Source organism: Crocodylus siamensis, chromosome 4 (assembly GCF_052110815.1).
Source record: "Crocodylus siamensis isolate JL-2025a chromosome 4, ASM5211081v1, whole genome shotgun sequence".
In the NCBI taxonomy this organism is placed as follows: Eukaryota; Metazoa; Chordata; order Crocodylia; family Crocodylidae; genus Crocodylus; species Crocodylus siamensis.
Window position 1 is genome coordinate 203727611 of NC_143398.1, and position 6417 is coordinate 203734027.

The 6417-nt window shown below is 45.3% G+C and overlaps 1 pseudogene; it reads left to right on the forward strand.

Annotated features, from left to right (window-relative positions):
- LOC149867458 (dynein axonemal heavy chain 11-like) overlaps window positions 1-6417 on the forward strand; it is a 291701-nt pseudogene that overhangs the window by 167477 nt on the left and 117807 nt on the right.

Sequence of the window (6417 nt, forward strand, 5' to 3'; positions counted from 1 at the left end):
AGCATACCTAAATCTGCCATTGTAAATAGAAGCATTTGTTTTCAATTTAGAATATGAAATGAGTAAGTGACAGCTTTCTTTTTTTTATAAACAATTACTTTACCTTCATAAGGGAGAATTTACTTATTCCATGTAAGCTACATTTATCAATAGTGCTAACATTGTAAAAATAGAGCAATTATACTTAAATGACAGAGCTAAATATTGTGTCACTGGTATGAAGCAAATGGTATTGTTACTCATTTCTTCAAGAATAATTTGCTTCATAAAAGCTAACTTTCCAGGTTGTGAAACCCAGCAGGGTCTCTTTGTCAACAAGCTACCATTTTCAGCTAAATTAAGTAATCCTGTACCTACCGTGTTTCTGTATTTAGAGTGTGTATGTGTACATATATATATTTCTGTTTTAAAAAGTTGTTTAGAGTTAAGCCTCATAAACCATATAAAGCATGTAAGTGAGAAGTTAAGGTATTCAATAATCTGTCTAAACATTGTTAATCATTTCACCCTCTCCCACTCCACTCCTTTCCTTTTCCCCGCCACTTGTTCACTCTTGTCCTGGATGACCAACAGAGGTACCTTTGAACTCCAGCCATGTTTATAATAAACATTAGTGATGTGTGAAATGGCACTGTTCTGTTTTGATGGAACAGTGTTTTGTTTTGAATTTCATTCTGATTTGAAACAGATGTTCCATGTCACACTGTTGAAACAGTGAAGCTGTTTCAATATTTCGCCCATTTGCTATAATGGGGAAGCTCAAAACAGCCTCTCTTATCTGGCAGACAGATCAGGGCCAAACCCTGAGAGGGCTGTGGGGGCTGTGCCAGTCCTCCTGGACCTGCAGGTCCCCAATCTGCCTGCCAGATGAGTGGGGGAAGCCGGTACTGCCACCTGGGACTGGGACTGGGGAAGGAACTGAGCCCAATTGCTCATTTCCCCTCCCCAGAGCAAGATCAGGCTGGGGAAAGGAAGTCAGCCCAGCTGGGCTAAGTTTCCATCACCAGTACTAGATCAGGCTGGGGCTGGGGAGTCAGCCCAGCTGAGATGAGTTCCCCTCCCCAGCATGACCACGAGGCTGGGGCTGGGAACTCAGCCCAGCTAGGCTGAGTTCATTTCCCCTCCCCAGCCCAATCTGAGTTGCCTTCCCCAGCCTGATCATAGGGCTGGGTAGGGAAACTGAGTCATCTGGCTCAGTTCCCTTCTCCAGTCCTACTGCAGCGCTGGGAAAGGGAACTAAGATAGGGCTCAGTTCCCTTCCCCTGCACTGTGATTGGCTTTCCGCACCCCAGCCATGGGAGGCAGGGACAGCCAGGGCTCAACTCCCTGCCTGGCTGAGCCTGGAGCCCTGGTTCTTCCCTGTCTCCCACCACTTGGCTGCTGGCTGCTTCAAAACACAAAACATTTCCACTAGCATCGTTTCATTTCAATTTCACTGTTTTGAGCTCGAAATGACTTGAAACCGTGTCAAAATGAAATGGCCAGTGAAATTTCACACAGCCCTAATAAACATGGCTGGTGGCATCACCTACTCATATCAAGTAGGTCAAAACTTCCCATTATAAGACCCTGTTTTCAGTTTTAGTTATCCTTTCAAGATGTATTTTTATTTATTGGGTGTCTTTCCCATGCTGAAATTTTATGGAAGATTACAACCAAAGGACTTCAGCAGTTTCCAAGAATGGAGCTATGAAGAAATTTGTTGTTTTGCCCAAGTTAAAGTAACAATTATGTTGATATTGTATTTGAAAAACTTTACTGCCTGTACTCAAGTGATGGTACTTGAAATACTTTGGCTAGGCCAGACTTTTGGGCTAGAGACAGACATTCAAAAAAGCCTGAGCCTGAATTGATTCAATCTTTGCAGGTTAGTCTAACCTGCCTAGGTGGAACCAGTTTGCAACCTCACAGACATCCTCTCTGGACTGAAGAAATGGAAGCACATGCCTGCAGTGACTCAGGCTAGAAGCCATGCAGTGCTAGAGCAGCCTTCCCTTCCCTTCAGTGCTGAGCTGAGGAGGGACATGGCTGGGCCCTAGCAGGATGCTCTGATTAGGGAGGGGTGTAAGTCCCCACCCTGGCCTGCATTGTCCCAGGCTTTTCCCTGCTCACTGCTCAAGGGGTGGAAGTGTTGCCAGCCCCCCAGCCCCCAGCTAGCACTCTGAGGCAAAGGGGGGGGGTATATGCAGTGCATGCATCTGTTGAGGATACTGAGTTTTTCCATCTCCCTGTCCCTGCTTCTTCATACTGTCTGCAAACCTGACAGGTGAGGGAGCCAGCAGGTGGCTGATAAACACTGTGTTATCAGCCCATCAACAAAACAAAAGCCTCTTTCATTAGTTCAAGCTCTTCTTAAACAGCTTTTTCCAAGGAAGGAATGGACGACATTACCAGCTGACCTGCTGATTGTCTCCAAAAAGCCCTAAGAGGACACTGTCCTATCTGCCTTTGTCCTGTGTCAGTGAAATCGGATACACACATACACAGACAACTCTCAGCATTGGCTAGCATACCACATGCCTAGGGTCCATGGGGCTGGGGTACATGCTGCGGGAAATCCCTGCTTGAGCAGTGAGCAGCTGTGGGGGTGGGGCAGGAGGGAAGCCAGGCAGACACTGCCTGCAGTCTCTGCTGGAGCTCTGGTTACAGAGCAGAAGGGTGGGGCCAGCCCTGCTCTGTGGAGCAGACAGTCCAGCCCAGGGCTGCAAAGCATCTGGAATCCTGGGGGACTCTGGTTTACCTTAAACCAGGAAGGGGTCTGGGCCAGACAATGCATAAACTGGTTTGACCCAAATCAGTTAAGTCTGATGCCACATTCAACCGGGTTTATCTTAAACCAATTTCAGCCATTTTGAAACTGGTTTATGTGCATTGAACGTATATTCTGTTATGGGTTTAAACCAGTTTCTGATCACTTAAGCCAGTTTATGTGTAATGTCTGTCCCTAGCTTGTTGTTGCTGTGCAAACCAGCTGATTAGCCTTTGAAATATCAGGTCCCTACATGCTCAGTAGAAATTTGTTAGAGCTTCTCCACTTATTACTCCAAAGATTTCATACACATTGCACATACTCTGTAGTAAGGCTGCAAGGCATTTTTCAGTTGCAGTTCCTGGTTGCTGCAGGCTACCCTGGTTTCAGGTCTGGGCATTGAAACGGAGAGTCAGGAGCCTGTTCCATTTTCACTTCTGTGCTTTTATCCCAGAATCCAACTGGCACTATACAAACACCAGAACCAAAAGACGGTCACTTTCTTGGAGCTGATAATCTAAAACTACAGAGACTGGAGAGTACACATGGCATCCTCTTGATCAGAACGACAGATGATGATGTCATCACACTGGCAAACTAACCGTTTTCAAGGTATCTGAAAGTATTAGGGTGAAAGAAGCTTCAAAAAGGGATTTAAAGGAGAATGGTGAGTTGGCTTTCCAAGTGTTTACAAAAAACTCTTCATGAATGTGAGGCAGTATGGAGAAAAATCAGGAAAATGCTTGTTTAAAAATGTAATAATATGGGCAATGGAGGCAGGTATCACAGGACAATCAAAGGGAGTAGACAGAAATGCCATTTGTTATGTGATCAGTCCTTGAAATCACTCTAAAGCCTTGCCCAAACAGAAAAACATGCTCACTGATTGCATGACAAATTAACCTTTATTGTATGAGGGTTTAAATGAAGCCACTCCTAAGCAGACAGACTTCATTAAATTCTGTCTGCAAGAGCAGCCTGACTCAGCTGCTGTCTCTGGATGTAAGGGGGAGAAGGCAGGGGAGAGAGGTCCCTTCTGGGGTTTTGTCAGCTTTACTGGAGTGGGGGTGTAGGTGGATTGGACCCCCTCACTCAGACCCCACCTCCAGCAGGGCTGAGAAAAGCCCAGAAGACCTCTCTTCCCTGCCTTCTCCTCCCTCCCATCCAGAGACAACAATGGAGTCCCAAGAGTGGAGGTGGAGCCAGGGGAAGAGATGCAAAGGAAAGCAGGGGAAGATAGCCTCTCTTCCTGGATCGGCTCTGACCCTCCACCTCCCAATCCAACAGCTAACATCTGGTGGATCTGCAGAATCAGCCTAAATCATGGCAATTTCTATGAATTGCCATGAGTCAGACCCAGGAGCTGAACATCTGTATGTACCCAAAGGTGTGAGTTGATATTTTGAAAAGTATTGAATGAGAAAAGACAGATAAAGGTGGAAATAGAAAACAAAAGGATTCAAAGATAAAATATACCCAAAACCCAGTGCTAAAAGCACGTTATTAAGGTTTCAAAGTCACACACTCAGAATTCAGATAGCCTATTTAATGTTGATTCAGCCCACTGTGCAAAGATATTATGCGTAATATTTTTTTCCAGTGCACTCATGTCTCATTCAGTGCAGAAGATGGACCTACTCTGACGATGAAATCAGAGTTGTGCTGCCGGCACAAGGTGCCCGAGGGAGGCAACAATTGGGTTCGTTGCCCGGTGTGCGTCACGCCAATAAACACACTGGGGGGAGAAGTAGACAGAGTTTATTTGAGCTCAAGTAAAAGGTGCAGGGAGACTGTATTGTCTCAAATCCTGCGCCCCCTAGCCCTGCAACAGTGTATATTTATACCCTGGTCACTTTCTGCAGTAGTTTTCCACTAGTTGGCTTCCACCCCCCCCTCACCCCCTTCCCTCCTCCCTTCTCTCTCTGAGCGGTACCCTTGCATTCCACAGATAACAGTTTTAGGGAGTTTCAGCTTGCCTGCTACTCATCCTGTTTTTCCAGTATTACAGGAGGTTACAAAAAGTTCAAAGAAAGGGTTACAAAGGTTCGGGGGGGGGGGACCCTGGCTTGCCTGGGCCTAGAGCAGAGGGGCTTCATCAACACTCTTGGTCTTCCATCCCTCTTAGTTACCTAGGGTTATGCCCAGTGACACCAACAGTTGCATAATAAAGGAAGGTTTCTGTAGAATCTTTGCCTCACTTGTTGTTGTGGAAGTGATGAATGCATAGTGAATCATTTAGGGGTCTGCAGGATGAAAAAGGATATAATGGCTAAGACAGCTGAATGCTGTCTCTGAAAACTGGATTCTATTGCTGCCTTTGCCACAGTGTTCCTAGTTAGTGCTAGGCCCAAACCAGACTTTTCATGGGTGGTCTGCAATCATGTTCCTTTCTCTCTGGCTGCCTGGCTTGAGACCCTGGGATCTGACCTGCAGAACGTGTTGGTGCAGCTGGAGTCATTGGGAAAATTAAGTCCTAGGTATCTCAATGTGCACAGCCAGAATTAGTGAATATTGTTGACCTTGATCTTTGACATCCTAAGTTTCTGTAAGAACAGTCTCCCCTCCTCACACAGGAGTGTTGTGAAAATAAGTAATTAATGTTTACGAAATGATCGGATGAGATGGATACTAGGGCTGTGCAAAATTTCTCTGGCTGTTTCATTTCAATGATGTTTTGACTCATTTTGAACTCAAAACATGAAATTGAAACAAAATGAAGGGCTTCAAAACAGACTTGAAACAAAATGAGGGCAGTCAAAATGTTTTGGAAGTTTTGAAACATTTTAAGTTTCGAAGCTGAAGCTGGGCTTGCCTGCAGGGAAACAGAAAATAAGGAGAAGAGGGGGGAAGGACACAGTGGGGGCGCGCCTTAACACACACGCTAGAGAAAAAGCTCCTGCAGGAGAGGAAAGAAAGACTCTGTCACAGTTTGGCTCCCTGAGATGCTGCTGGTGCTACTGTGCTAGTGCTCACTAAGTTATTATTTTATCTGTTGCTATTTAAAGTGGTGGACCAGACTGTGGCTGTAGGGGAGAAGGAGTCCTCCTTGGGGCACACTACCATGTTCTGTAGGGGCCCCAGTGATAGTGAGGGTGCACCTTAACATACACACACACACACACGTCAGAGTTTTGCTTGTCAGCAGCTTGAGCTGCAATTTCCCAGAAACCCCTGCACTTATCTCCTTGAAAGCTTGCAGGCATCATGGCCTCAGAAGGGGCTACCATTCCTCCTGTTTTCATCCAAATCTACCAAAAAACAACAAATTTATAGGCAGTTTCATGCTTCCCCATTATAGCCTATGGGCGAAACATCGAAACACCAAAACAGTTTTGATAAAACAAAATGGAACAGTGGTTTTGAAACTAAACGAAACTAGAAATGAAACACTGTCCCACTGAAACTGTGAAATAGCATTGTTTTGTTTCGACTTCCATTTCACACAGCCCTATTGGATTCAAGCACCCTGGAAATACCTAAGGAGAAAAAAGCATAACAATTCTTTCTGCAGAGCAGGTTTTGAATACCGTGCAGTAAATAAGCCACAGGGCTGCTCACTGAACAACAAGGAGAAATCAAATTATTGAATAGCAGCTTAATAAAGGAACACTATTCCATTTTGTGCACTGAATGGGACAGAAAGCTTTGGAAAAAATGCTTTGTCATCA